Below are 15,751 nucleotides of genomic sequence, written 5' to 3' on the forward strand. Positions count from 1 at the left end.
GTGTACCTATACACACATGCACCTGTATACATGACACTTCACACATACTGTGTACCTACACACGTGCACCTGTATACATGACACTTCACACACACTGTGTACCTACACACGTGCACCTGTATACATGACACACTCACACATACTGTGTACCTACACACGTGCACCTATATACATGACACTTCACACATACTGTGTACCTACACACGTGCACCTGTATACATGACACTTCACACACACTGTGTACCTATACACGCGTGCACCTGTATACATGACACTTCACACATACTGTGTACCTATACACACGTGCACCTGTATACATGACACTTCACACACACTGTGTAGCTACACACATGCACCTGTATACATGACACACTCACACATAGACTGGCTGTCTAGGGGGACCGAGCTCATCTTTCTCTCTCCCTTTCCTTGATTTCTTTGTATTCCTGACATTCCTGCCTTTGGTGAATGCTGGCAAATGCCTCTCCTATCTTTGAGATTCTCATCAGAGCAAGAACTGAGACTGTGGATAGAAACCATGCTGCCAGTGCCATCATTCAACATGTGGCGGACAGGCATGCTTTTAAAATTAAATGTAAAATGAAAACTTGCAATGTTCTCTGAAGGAAAGATAATGGGCTCTTGAGGCCACTCTGCAGGGTGTTTCCATAAGGAGGTAGTGACATGTGAAAGCTGACTAGGTGGGACCAGCACCCCAGGTCAAAGTCGTGGCATGTGTGACCTCCCTGTGGCAGGAGAAGTCACTTTTAGAATTAATGGATGCACAAAAATGGGAACAAGTTTTCTCAGATAAATAAACAGTAAGGCTGGAGGTCCAGGAGTATATTATGCAAGGTGTAAAATAAAATGAAATAAATAAAATGTCCTAAAATAATGTGGAATAAAGCAAGAAGTGGTGACTAACGATCCAAATGATGTAGTAATATGTTTTGTGAGGGTTGCCAGGTGGCATTGGGCAGACTATGAGTGCCAGCCTGAATAGAGACAGGAGGAAATACCCTTGCAGCACCCCTGCATCCAAGAGGCAGTGGATAGCAGAGTCTATAAAAGCAGAAAACATTACAGGAACCAAATGTTTAGACATTAAAGTAGCTACTGACAGCCTGGGTCACGAGCAGCAGTGTCTTGGAAGCAATCACGCCTCTGCTCTGTCCCCACATTTGGGTGGAGTGCAGTGGGCTGTGACTAATGCATGAATGTGCATTCACCTCCAATATGCCTGGTAAGGGTTCCAAGGTTTCCCCCACGAGCTCTTCTTCTCTTCTGTGGTAGGATAAAAATCCAGCCAGTTCCTCTGAGGTTTAAGGTTCTCCCTGGATGTCCATTGCTTTTTAGGGAGTGTACAAAAATCATTAGTTAAGAAAGCAGAGCTATGGAACTATCTGAATGAGGAAATTGTTGTGTTGTGTAAGCATGAGGACCTGAGCTTCGTCACTAGAACCCACATAAAAAGCTGGGCATGGTGGCACGTGTTTGCAATCTCCGCAGAGGTAAGGTGGAGATGGGTGAATCCCCAGGGCTCCCTCGACAGTCGACCTAACTAAATTGGTGAGCTCCAGGCCAATGAAGAGAAACTGTCTCAGAAAAACAGTGGAGGGCATCTGAAGAATGACACTTGAGGTTGACCTCTGGCCTCCATATGAATGAACAAATAGCTTCATCTGCACACACACACACACTCACACACACACACACACATGAACTTGCACACACACATGCATGCATACGTACATACATGCATAAGCACATGCACACACCCAGTCTGTATCTTTCCACTGGATCTGTTGAGAACATCTTGTTTCTTGGTTCTGTCTGTGTCTTTGTAAATGACTATTTCTAGTTTCACCTCGTAACAATAATCCCTGCCTTTGCTTTTCTATAGCAGCCTACCTAGAAGATTTGACACATTCTTATTAGCAAAAAGAGGGAATGTAAGATTAATTTCAACCTCAGGGTGTGTTTGAAAACCAATGGTGAGATGTGGGCAGCAGACATACGTAGACATAAAATTAATTGCTATTATCTGGGTACCACACACCAGAATATAATAGGAAACCATGATGCTCAGAGAAAACCTTTTCCGGGATGGAGGTCACTTTTATTCCTCAGTACTGCAATGCTTTGGGTCAGTGAAGAATTGCTTCTGAGACTACAAGACGGAGAACAGCTGCTAAGTGCCTGGGCAGTGGTCCAGATGACAAAGCTATGGTGTGCAATTAAACCTGCCTCAGTTCTCTAGCTGTAAGTAGTTCAAGTCCACAAAGGGTGAGAAAGATTATGCAATCATGCTCTGATAAAGGAACATGTTAGCAGCCACAGTGACCTCTGAAAGATTTGATAGAGTATAAAAGGCCCGTGATATCTCCAGAGAGCACTCTTGGGTGGCCAATGAAGAATGAGTTCACATTGGGCCAGATGGAGGCAGCTCAGAAAGAGAGAAGGATGTGACCAAAGGGCCAGAAGAGAAATGACATAGCTGGGTGTTAGCGTAAATAAGTAGACTACAAGAAGGAGGGAACATATGGGAAACTTGAGACTGAGTATCGGAGATAATTGCTTTTAATAAGTAGGAGGATGCATACAAATTTGCATATGGAGATGAGACATACAAAGGGTTCAAAGTGGTTCTACTCTTCCTAGAAATCAGACTGTCTTTCTACTTAGGTCAAAAAATGCTGGGAGTTGGCTGTTCACTCCTGAACTGTCTCAAGTGTTCTTCAAGGATCATGGTCCTCTAGTCACCTTTTATCTTCCAGGTCTCAGCTTCCTGCCAAGCTACTTCCCTTTACTTTTTCTTTTTAGATTTAGTTATTTTATTTCATGAGTATGAATGTTTTGCCTACTTGTATGTATGTGGGTTGTGTGCTTGCCTGGTGCCTTCAGAGGTCAGAAGAGGGCACAAAGGCCAGGAGAGGGCATTGCATACAATTGAACTCAAGTTAGGAATTATATAAGTCACATGTGTTCTAGGAGCTGAACCAGGGTCCTCTGTAAGATCAATATGTATTCTTAATTGCTGAATGGCAGTGTGTGTGGGGTCAGCAGTAGGATCTTTGTGAATTATTGGGTGTGAATGTGGGGGAAGATGGGTGGGTGCACAGAGGGACACACGAGTAAATGCATGGATGCATAGGTGGTGAGTGTTTAAGTAGAAAATACGTACATATGAGGATTGATGCATAGATGAATGGGTAGATAGATACATGGTGGATAGACAGATGAGTGGGAGATGGGCAGGTGACATACACCCCTACACACACACACACACACACACACACAAGGATGGGCTGGTGTGTGAGCAGACAGATGGATAAATGCATCAGTGTGGGTGGTCAGATGGTATGAATAGATGATGTGTGGGTGGGTGGATGAGTGAGTGTGTTGGGTAGATGAATGGATTGGTGGGTGGGCATGTGATTGGGGAGTGAATATGTACATAAAGATAGATGCATGGTTGAATGGGGCAGTGAGCAGTTATGTATATGCAAGACTAGTAAGTGGATGGGTGAATGAATTAGTGGGTAGTTGGCTAGATGAATAGGAAGTGAGAGTAGATAGGAGTGAGCGGGTGGACAGATAGATGCATGCATGGATGGAAGCTGGGATGGATTCATGTTTGTTGAGGTGGATAGGTAATGGATAGATGGGTGAAAGACATAGATGGAGGAATAGTCTATGGACTGATGGATAAGTGGATAGACGGGTGGATGGTAGATAAACATAAGGAGTAATAGTACATGGATGGATGGATAAGTGAGTAGATGAATGGGTTAATATGCATATGTGCAGGAAAGTGGATAGATGGGTGAATGGTGGGTAAAAGAATATTTGTTCATTGGTTTATGAGATTTCACATTGGCTAAAAGATATTACCTAAATAAAAAAAAACATGAAAGAAAAGGAGGCCACCCACCCTTTATCACAGCATAGCTCTGTATATTCTCAGTTATTTCTGCTTTTCTCCTTTCTTCCCAAAAGGGTTGGGGCTGAAAGGAAATTTGGAACTTCTTTGAATTTAGCTCATGAAATCCATAATATTAGCCCTGAATATCAACTACTCTAACTTCCCTGTGACTGTGTAGGGCCTGGAATTCACGGTGTTGAGAGAGTAGCAGAGAATGTCTCGAGATTTGGTGATCAAGTTCCAGGCTTTATGCAGTATATCCACTCACAGTCTGAGCCCAGAGGTGTAGGGTATAGTAGGAAGCTGTTTGTTTGTTTTCCCGGCCACCCAGGCTCCCAAAATAATCACACAGAAACTATGTTATATAAATCACTGCTTGGCCAATCACTTAAGTGTATAGCTAGCTAGCTCTTACATCTAGTATTTAACCCATTTCCAGTATTTTATATTTTACTATGAGGCTCGTGGCCTACCAGCAAGGTTCCAGCATGTCTGCCTCTGGCAGCAGCTCCATGGCATCTCTTCTGACTCCACCTTATTTCTCCCGGCATTCAGTTTAGTTTTCCCCACCTACCATTGTTCTATAAGCCACTGGCCAAAACAGATTCTTCATTAACCAATGGTATTCACAGCATACAGAGGGGAATTCCATATCACAGTGACCTTTCCTGAAATGGACAAAATAGTCATACCTTGCATGCTGGAGAATATAAAGATTTAGTACACACATTAAAGAACCTAGTCTTTGTTTTCCTATTGGCTTCACCATAGTAAACTTACAATGCAATCAGGGACTGTTTTAGAAGCAACTAGCGCTAGTATAACTGAAGTGGCATGCATAGGATAACAGAAATGCCATTCAAATGCAGCTTGGGCATATGGATCCTCTTTCTCATGGTTCTTCCTCTTTTCTTCTCTAGGAAACTGCTCAAAGACCTCATGAAAGTGGGACTTACAACTTCCTTGATCAGGCTCAGCATTCAGTAAGTGCAACCCATTTGCAGTGTTCCTTGTATAAATGCATCTGTGTCTTTGGTCTCATTTCTAGCAGGCTGTCCTCTGCATGCCAGGCTCAGCATTCAGTAAGTGCAACCCATTTGCAGTGTTCCTTGTATAAATGCATCTGTGTCTTTGGTCTCATTTCTAGCAGGCTGTCCTCTGCATGCCACACAGTTCCCACAGAAACCTTGCTGTGTGCCTGCTCTCTTCATTTGACATTGCTGTGTTGGATTCAGAGGGAAGAATGGAGCTTGCCATGTAGAGCATCATCCCAGCTCTGCCTCGCAGCCCTCCAGTGAATGTGGGCAGGGTGTGCATGTCAGCGGGTTAGCCTCCACTGGCAGAATTGGAAAGTTCATGTAATATACACTCAGGTTTCTTCTGTTTCCTGTGGTCTGCTCAGAAGGAGAGAATGTGTCACTTTCCCTGGTCAAATGACCCTGCAGTACTGCAAAAAGAAAACCCAGCACTCTGATTTGTTAGTGACCGTGAAGCTCCAGAGACTTTTAAAGACAACTTGTTTTGTACTTTTAGAACCAGAACCTGTGGGCACAATATATAAAACTACAGTAGAAGAAAAATCTGTGCTTTAAGATACAGGGGGATGTTTTAGAAATTTCAATTGTTTCTACCCAGTTATTATTTTTTCACTGTCTTCCTTTGCCATTGCACATAAGAACTTCATTTTGGTGAGGCTAGTAGTATTTGTTTTACCCAATTTCCCCATGTCTTTTTTTTCTCCCTTAATATCCACTAGCATCAGAGAGGCTAGGACCTCAAGAAATCTGCCTTGGGTTTTCCTCTGCAGTAGTTCTGCTGGAGAATAACATGTTTTGGGAATAAAATTGTTATCATTTAAGGAAGAAAGGAAGACGTGAAAACTCTCAAAGTTTCTAAGGAACTATTTTTTCTTAGTTGTGGCTCTTCCTTCATTACTTACCATATCCGGCTTCCAAGGGCACTAGAGTCTAACATGGTTGGTTCATGAAACATCAGCCCATGTCAGAGTGAGCAGGTGGAACTGGAGACCAGGGAACTCTGGACCAGTGAGGAGCTAGCTGATTACAAGGACACTTTTGCCCTGGGTAGAATTGCCTGGCAATGTTTCTTGCTGTGGAATTTACATATGCAAATGCAGAGGCGGAGGGGACAAGGAGAAGCAAACTGCCGGCAGTGTTAGCTCTTTACTCCACCAGAATGTTCCCTGTCGCCCTGATCAGCTAAAGCTTGTATCACACAGGGGATTAGAGCCAGGCTTTTGTTTCTAATCGTAAAAGAGCTTCCGTCTCTATTCCCTAGCTACCACATCTATCTTGTCAAGCATTTGAAGTCCTCTTTTGGTATTTCCTAAAAACTGTGAGCGGCTTCTTAAAAAGGAGCTGGAGCTATTGAGTATTTAGTCTGTTCAGAGCTATAGAGCATCAAGTTAAACCTGCCTATTTCTTTATCTTCTTCCAAGTAGCGTCCTTCTCCTGTTCCCTTCACTGTGTTGGGACAGCAAGCAAGAGATAAGAATATGAAGTGTTCAAGGATGGAGTTTTAGAAGAAACATAACCCTCTCTGCCTTCGCCTTCAGAATATGATACAAATTGTTGCCTCTCAGAAATGAATTTATGTTCAGGTCTTGTGCTGGGTCTGGAAGCTGCTGACCTAGGGGAGGCTGTGGTCCCTGAGAGAATCAGTACGGTGGTGTATGGCGCTCACATTATCTCTTTATGGAGATGACGTATCCTACCTACAGCCACAGTTTAATGAGGGAAAGGAAGTATTAGTTTACTGCTCCTTACTATGTACTAGCAAGCAGATATGATAATTTAAAAGAAAAAAACTTGAAAGAACAAGAGACAGGGGAAATGTCTCATTGCGCACAGATGCTGAGGTTCGGTGTCTAACCACTGCTCACCTAAGTTTCTTTCCCCGAGACTAGAGTGCCTGTGGTATTAGAAACTCCAGTCCGTTTCCAAAGCCAGGAAATCATTCGATTAAGAGGAGTTGAGTTCTGGGAGGTCCTTTGGTTCCTAGGTGGACCAGTTACGTTGCTAGTTGCTCTGATCAGCACCAGAGAAGAGCAGCTTTGGGAGAGGAGGGATTGGTTCAAGTGGGAAGTTACAGTGTATCATGGAAAGGAAGGTGTGGCAGCCAGAGGGTAAGGTAGCTCTTGTGCTGAATCTGCAGTCAGGAAGTGGAGGACAGTAATGAATGCCAGTGTCCCACTAGCTTCCTCCTTTCATTCAGTCTGGAGCCCTGGCCCATGGAATGGGGTCACACACATTTAGAGTGACTTTTCATACCTCAATTAATCTAATCTAGAAATCCCAAGCACATGACCAGAGAGATTTATCCCCATGGTGATTCCAGATCCCATTGAGTTCGATTTGGTATCACACCTGGGGAGCAGGTACCCTAGCAGCAAGAGTAGCCCATGTCCTTGCACCCTCGGGTGCTCTTCTCTGCTATCATGGGATCCATGGCTGACTAGGAAACTGCCCCAGCAACTTCAGGAATCTAACCAGGGATAGCCTTATTGTGGCTTGGATTTATATGCCTGACTTGCCTACTGACCTTGACACATATCTCAGATTTGATGTTGCCATTGGCTTCGGAAATCACTTGTATTTCCTTCTTCCAACACTGGTTATCCTTTGGCATTTAAGGTTTCTCGGGATATTTCTTTGGCATTTGCGTCCTTTGAATACAACTGGCCAATGAGCATGGTGTACAAAGCTAGTTCCTATGAGCCAATGTCTATTTTTCTGTCTTTTTACATCCCTGGGTGATGTGTTTGCTAAACACAATGTCACAAGAAACACGTGCTAGCAGGCTCATTGGTTGAACTTAGGCCTCAAAGCAATTTCCTACAACTTGTAAATTTAATGTCTAACAGAAGGTTTCCTTGACCTCTCCCACCTGTCAGGTAATGCTTTCACGTGTGCCGTGTCACAGTTATTAATCCGTGAATTAATTAATGGGGGAAAGTTGTTTCAATGTTTCCTTCTCTTGATTATCAACTTGATTGGATGGAGAAGTATACAGGAGATTTGGAAAGCAAATCTCTGGCAACTGTGTCCTTGAGGGTGTTTCTGGATTAACTAAGGGAGAAGACCCACCTGAAGTAGGTGGCACCTTCTTTAGGCTGGGGATCCAGACAAAACAAAATAGAAAAGAGAAGCTCTCTGTATCCCCCCTCAACCCCTTCCACCATGAAGTAGCTGTTCCTCTCCACCCTGCCCTCTCTCCATAGTGGACTGAGTGTCTGAAATAGTGAGCAGAACTATTCTTTCTGAGTTGTTTTCTGGAGTGTTTGTCTCAGCAATGAGACAGTGACTAATTCATTCAATCTGTCACTTTTGGCTCCAAAATGAAGCAAATCAAATTCTATTCACTCACCCATGACACTTCTTTCTTCTCAGGTACTTGAGTCTCATCCTTCAGTGATGAACACAGTCTTATTCTCCACCCCGCATCCAGGAGATGAGGGCACCTCTGCTCAAAGCATCTTAGGAGCTTCATTTGTAAGCTTTATGTTACCATATTGCTTAAGCAGTCAAAGCTGCCTATTGGAGAAGGTTTCCTGGGTACTTTCTATGCCTATACCTTTTGCTGGATCCCACCCAACAGACTGAACCTGCGACATTCCCAAGGAATGATCATTACCTACTTAGTTGTTCAGAAAGCTATGATATGCATAGTTTACCATCTCTCTTTGAAACACTAAAATCCCTTGCATTCCAGCCAAGTGGATTGAGCCCAAGCTCCTATCACTGATTATCTCAGATACACTTAAAGAAGTGTATCTTTGAATTCATACTTCTAATGATGTAGTCTCAGTTTCTTGACTGTTGTAGGTAATAATAGTAATAGAAAAAAACAACTTTAAATTGATCTCTAGGATGTAAGACTGGCCTCTTGATCATACCTTATTTAGTATGAGAATCTTGATGAAGAAGGCAAGAGTAGAAGGGTGTGTGTGTAGATAGTTTGTGAAACAACAGTGAATTCCATCAGGAAGTTGAAAACTGAGTAGATAGGCTGGACAGAGGAAGAAGTCAGAAGCCATCAGTTGGTATGGCAAAGGGAAAAGGAAGAAGGGAAGGGAAAAGGAAGAAAAGAGGAAGGAAGAGATGAAGAGAGGGAGGAAGGAAAAGAAGGAGAGAAAGAAAAGAGAGGGAGAGAGAACACAACAGGAGAAAGACATTCCTTTAATTGAGGGCTGGACAGATGACAGGATTGCTTTTAACTGCAGTAGTCCTGTGGCTTCTGGAATAACACACAAAATGATGCCCTCTTCTTGATCACTCCCACACGTTGACACTAACCTTCTAGCAACAGTCTCCAGTTGTTCAGTTCCCTGCGGGCCACTCTCTTCTCCCAAGCTGCTGCACAAATAGAGTTCTCTCAGGTTTTTTTTTTGCTACCACCCTGCATGAATGAAGCATTTGGAGTCCTTTTTGATTGGATGTGCGTGTGAGAATGGGAAGTGAGGGGGAAAGACAGGAAGTAAGAAAAGAAGCAACTATTTTGCATAAATTTCATCAGGAATGGATAAGGTATGGAAGAGAAGAGCATAATAGGAAGATGTCATGGTTTGTATGTTCCAACACTTAGTCCCATCTGTTGTGCAGTTTTGGGGAGTATGGGCCTTCGGAATGTGAAAGTCTAGTTAATTGGAGGTAGCTTTTGGAAGACATAGCTAAACTTATTTCTAGCTTAATTCTTCATCTTTGCTTTTTTTCTACTGAGATGTTAAAAAAGTGCTGTATGTTCCCACTTCCATGAAGCCATCCACTACCACACATTGTCAACCATGGTGGGTCTTAAATCCTACCATCTAGTCTGAGCCAGCACAAACCTTTCTTACACAGAAGAGTTTTAAATGGCTGTAGTCTTGTTCATCGTAAAATGTAATTATGGGGTCCAACACTTATCCTGAAAACCAGCTTAGTTTTTCTTTCAATTTATCTGTAACAGACAAGCAACTGAAGAGTGCATCACAAGGAGGACTAATAAGCAGACATTTGCACAGAAGCATGGACTGAAGGGATAGAGAAGTGTGTCTCTTTAAACAATAATCCAGAATGAATTCTTTATCATTTAAATCACAACTTGTCAGCTATTTGGTAACAGTGAGGTGGAAAGTAGCTTAGGCAGCAGGCTTATAGCGGAGTAGATTTCAAGACCAATGTTAGGGAGGAGCAAACCTAAACTGGCACCTCATGGTCTGTCTTATTAACTTTCCATCATTTTATCTCTTATAACTTTGCCTTGATACTCATGGTTCATCTTAGATATACATGTTCACCATGCATGTGTGCATGCATGTCTCTGTGTGTGTGTGTGGTTGTAGGGCATGGCTGTGTGTATAGAAGACAGAGGACCATACCAGGTGTCTTTCTCTGTTCCTCTCAACCTTACTGTTTGATACAGAATCTCTCATTGAAACTGGAGCTAGCCAGTGTGACCACATGATGGACCATCAAGTTGCAGAGATCTGCATGATTCTGTGATCATGCCCACCAGAGTACTGGCATTTGTCATCATTCCTGGCTTCTTATGTAGGTACCATGGATTTCTAATCCAGGTCTCGTGCTTGTATGACATGAACTTCACCAACAGAATCATCCCCAGTGCTGCTTACTATCTTAATTGCTACTCACAGTTCCAATGCCACAATCCACTTCCCTAATCTATGCTACCTGACCCTTAACATCACATCAGACTAACAGGTCTTCAACATAATAACAGAAAGAAGGGATTAGGGGTCAGTGATCTTTAACTAAGACCCTTCTCACGTGGACTTCAGAAAATAGACAAGAAACAGAAAGTATGCCACCGGAAAGGTTAGAGGGAAACATCACTAATGAGTGACCACCAGCTGTCCCTCCTGGTCCTGTGTGGTTACTGAAATGATCCCTTTTTCTCCTGGACATGAAGACGGGCTGGATAGTGTATAACCCATCTAACACAGGCACTCTGCTTACTCTCTACTTTTTTAATAAACTACCATTTCTGTGTTTTGTTCTTACTCACTGCATTAGAGAGTTACAAGACCAGAAACCAGACCTGTATCCTCAACTACTGAGAATAAGTCCAACCTTTCTGTTTATCTTCACTATTTATCACTTCCCAATCAGGGGACCCAGGGAAAATGTCAGCTCAATATTTTTGCTAAATCCCTTCACTTAATCTAAAGATAAGGTCACTTGCTGCTTTCACTCAACTTGGTACTGTTGGTTGTTTATTTAAAACACCAGTAAAACTGTAGGCATCTGTGGAAATTGCAAAGGATCAAACCAGGACTGAGTGTTAGGCCCGTTAATAAGTCATGACAACAAGAACCATTTTTTTTTTAATAGTAAAAGGTTACAGATCTCTTGAAATTTTGAGAATCTCCAAAGCAAACAGAGAAGAGACCACTAGGGTTTTGATGACTTGTTTTGATTTAAAGCATGGCACTGGTTTCTCTCTGGTAGACAATTACTTCCGTGTCCTTACCTCTGAAAGTGCTAATACTTCAACTGCAGGAGGCAAGTGCAGACTTTGACACAAACATACTGGGAATCAAGTATTGGTTTCCATTTACTATGACCAAGAGAATCCTATTTTTTGTATGTGGGAGGAGGAGCTGAGGTGCGGTATCATTGGCCTAGGCTAGGCTTGCTCTTTAGCCAAGGATAACAAAAGTTGTTGTTACTACTGGTTGGAACCCATGGATCACTGGGAAACAATCCCATCCTGCCAAGTGGCATATGTATACATGTGTTTATATGTGTGCATACATGGTTGTGCATAAATTTATCATGTTGGTTGCCTATTTGTAAATGTATGGCATGCATATGTACATGTCCATTTGTGTGCATGTGTGCACACATTTTTGTTGAAGCCAGATGCGTCTTCCTCTTTCATTTCCCTGCTCATTTTCTTGAGATAGGGTCTCTCACTGGACCTGAATCTTTCTGGTCTAACTAACCCCACCTCTGCCTCCACCAGCACTGGGATTTCAGATGTCACTGCCACACCTGATATTCACACAGATTCTGAGGAGTTGAACTCAGATCCTCACCCTTACGCAAAAACTGCTTTGCCATTGAGCTGTCTTCCCATCTAGGATGGCTAATGCTCACTGGATCTCAGTGTTTCCATGTTAAGGAAAACAAAAGTTACTGAACTCTATTGTGATGCAGGCCAGCTAGCTAAACCACTGAGATGTGTGTTATATTCTGGTAATGCCTTCTTTCCTTCCTTCCTTTCTTCCTTCCTTCCTTTTCTGCTTCCTTCCTTCCTTCCTTCCTTCCTTCCTTCCTTCCTTCCTTCCTTCCTTCCTTCTAAAATAGCTAAGGGAATTTTAGTGTTGGATTCTTGCTGAATGTTGAGGATTTCACAAGGAATAGGCATGAAAGAGAAGGGTTTTCAACCATGATAGAATTGTAAAATAAAATTTTTAAGCAAATCAAACAATCCAGGCTCTCTTAAGTGTCACGGGCTGCCCTGTCACATGCATTGACAGCCCATGAGTTATGCAGTATTGATTTGAAATGTCAGTCTCCTGTTGAAGACTTGGTGGTCAGTGGAGCAATGTTGACAGGTGAAGCTTTTGGTAAGCCTTTGGATCATGAAGACTTTGACCTCTCTCATGGTTGAGCTACTGATAGGCTCATATGGGATAGTCTTTTAGGAGATCATGGAAGCTCAGGATATGAAAGCAATGGAAGAGATTTCCACCTTGAGGGACTGCTGCTTGTTCCCACCCTTTCCTCTCTTATCTTTTTGGTTTCTATAAAGTGAGAAGTTTTTCTTTCTTATGTCCTCCCTACCATGGCATTCTGACTTGTTACAGGCTTATTACAATGGGTTCAAGTGAGCAGGAACCAAGATCTCAGGGACTGTGAAATCCCATGAACTTTTCTTTCTTTAAGTGGCATCTCTTGTGTAGTTATTACAGTGGTGCAAAGCCAATGAACTTGAGGATGTGTGCAATTTGATCTCAGCTGGGGGAGAAGGCCAAGATGGTTCCCTAACACGTGCATATCCTTTTCTCTCCTTATCAGTTCCTGGCTTTCTCCTTCCAGAAGTAGCTGACATTCCCCCTGGGCCTCCCTCATACTTTCTGAAGGACATGGCCCTCTCAGGGTTGCCTCCTCCCACAGCAATGACCATTTATGCTTCACAGGGGCAGACTCTCCCCACCACTACATAAACCTGCAGGCCCTGCAGAATCAATGCCCACTTACAGCTGCTAATGCATTAATAACAGAAACGTCCCTGGCCATGACCTACCTGAGTCATTACCCACCGATCATAGAAGGCAATTTCAAGCAGATTGACTTGCGATCAGTGTCCTCCCCGGTGTCCATGCAGGAGGACACATGGCTGCTTTCACAACCCCTGAGCAGATGGCCAGAGCACATAATTGCTCGCCTCAGCCAGTGTGGGTCTGACTCCAGCCTGGGGAACCTCCATGTCTTGCATGCAAAGTTGAGCTCTCTTACACCGGGGCTCTGCTCCAAGTCCTTCAGCCTTACATGTCAGAACTTTTCAGAACCAAAGCTCTCACTGACCTTCCTCGTGCTGGTTTTGAACTTAATGCACAAGCAATTCTCTGGAGATGAGGAAATGAGGCTTCAGTGCGTCTGAATAACTCGACACATATGGCTGTCCTGCAGCCACTTGTAAACATTATCCAAATCCATGGTCCAAAGCTGAGGCTACTACAGGCATCTACCATTAAGATTTTGTCCTAGTACATTTTCCTATCACCTATAATCGTAACTGTGGGCCTGGGAAACTGGCTCTGTGGGTAAAGTGCTTGCCACACAAGCCTGAGGACCTGAGTTCAGATTCCCAGTGCCCACATAAAATCCTGGTAATCAGCGTGTACCTGTAACCCCAGTACTGGAGATCAGAGACAGGCAGATGTCAGTGGCTGGCTGACCAGCTAGTGTAGCTGAAACATCAGCCTTCAGGAGCAGTGATAGACCCTGCTTCAAAACAAAAACATTGGGCTGGTGAGATGGCTCAGTGGGTCAGAAAGGCAATTGCTGCCAAGCTTGAGGACTTGAGTTGGATTCCCATGACCTACATTGTAGAAAAGAAAGTTGGCTGTCCTCTGACCTTTGCGTGCACACAATGGTACACACACACACACACACACACACACATACATGGGAGGGGACAGGTAGACAGAGAATATGAGATGAACAGCAGCCACGGAATGAATGGATTTATATCTCTATGCGTGTTCCAGCTACCTTTTTTTTCTCCATCCTCCCATGGCATCCTTTAATCTATGGGATGGTGCCTCTCACATTGACAGCACACCTTCCCAGCACCTTCCTTATTCACATAGAAGTAACCCCACAGCCCCACCCAGGTTGCACTTTATTCATCTCCACACTCATCTGCCCATCAAGTTGATAATCAAGATTAACTATAGTAGTTAAAGAATACAAATCTTTGTGAACTTGGCCGTATTTTTAAGTGGATGATTCCAGTACATAGTCTGCTCATTATAATCTGGACTTCTGACATTTTTGACTCTTACCCATCTCTTAAGAAAATTGATGCAAGCCCTTTGGCAGTAATTTACCTTCAAAGTACTATAAACAAGAAAGAAATCACATTAAAAAATCACCCAATATTCTATCATGAATTAATGTCCAAATATTGACAGTGCTTCAAAAAGATCCTCCTGTCTCTACCTCCTCAGTGCTGGGATTCAAGCATTTGCACCATGAATGGCCTCTTCCATAAGGGCTGGCAACTGAACCCACACATTCATAGCTATCAGAGCTGCCTCTCCAGCCCCCTTCCAACATTGCTTCCAAGACAGGTGCCTCCTTCCATTGTGAATCTTTTTGATGCCCTGTTATTCCTTGGCAATAGTAAGAAGCCTCTGGTACTCAGGGACCTGCTGGTGTCCTGTGAAGTCCAGGTCAATGTTATAGCCATGGACTCACATATTGGAAGTCTGTGATATGCTCTGTGTTCTCAGAACAGCTTCACAGAGCATGCCCTATTTAGGAAATTCTACCAGGGGGATTTTCAGAGCTGGGTACTACAAGGTCAAATAAGCTGTGATTATTTTGGCTACATAAACCAATAGGCCTATCTATGAGTTCATCTGGATTCTGAAAATGGAGGCAGCAATTCTCAAAGGTCAAGTGCTGACTTTGAGACAAACACATGGAAACTCAAGTATTGGCTTTATGCATACTATGTCTGTTGCAGGGAGAGAGGCCGCTTGTTCATCCCTGCCACCCAGCTATCTTAGCCCTGAAATAACCACACAGAAACCATGTTCATTAAATCACTGTAGGCCTATTAGCTCTAACATCTTATTGGCTAACTCTTACACCTTATTTTAGCCCATTTCTATTAAACTATGTATCACCACATGGCAGTGGCTTACCAGGAAAGATTCAGCATGTCTGATTCTGGTGGCTCCATGGTGTCTCTCTCTCTCTCTCTGTTTTCTTTCTCCCAGCATTCAATTCTGTTTTCCCATCTACCTAAGTTCTGCCCTATCAAAAGGCCAAGACAGTTTCTTTATTCACTAACCAATGAAAGCAACACATAAACAGAAAGACTTCCTACACCACATGTCTGAGAATTTTTTGTTTGTTTTTTTTTTTTTGTTTGTTTGTGAAAGGATGGGGAGTTGAGACACAGTGTCATTGGCCAAAGCTGACTTTAAACTTGTTAAATAGCCAAATACAGCCTCAATTTTCCAGTTCTGCTGCCCCTACCTTCCAAGGATAGGGGTTATAGGTGTGTCTCAGAACACTTAATTTATGTACCACTAGGAATTGAACCCAGAACTTTATCCATGGT

General features: G+C 43.2%; 1 protein-coding gene across 11 annotated transcripts in view; it reads left to right on the forward strand.

Moving 5' to 3' along the window:
- Rbfox1 (RNA binding fox-1 homolog 1) overlaps positions 1 to 15,751 on the forward strand; it is a 1,543,972-nt gene that overhangs the window by 300,167 nt on the left and 1,228,054 nt on the right. For all 11 annotated transcript variants that reach the window (XM_075941979.1, XM_075941983.1, XM_075941971.1 and 8 more), the window contains one exon: positions 4,846 to 4,908. The gene's annotated coding sequence lies outside the window, so the exon portion shown is untranslated. Of the gene's footprint in view, positions 1 to 4,845; positions 4,909 to 15,751 lie in introns of those variants that run through there.

Source organism: Microtus pennsylvanicus, chromosome 11, assembly GCF_037038515.1.
Source record: "Microtus pennsylvanicus isolate mMicPen1 chromosome 11, mMicPen1.hap1, whole genome shotgun sequence".
Taxonomy (NCBI): Eukaryota; Metazoa; Chordata; class Mammalia; order Rodentia; family Cricetidae; genus Microtus; species Microtus pennsylvanicus.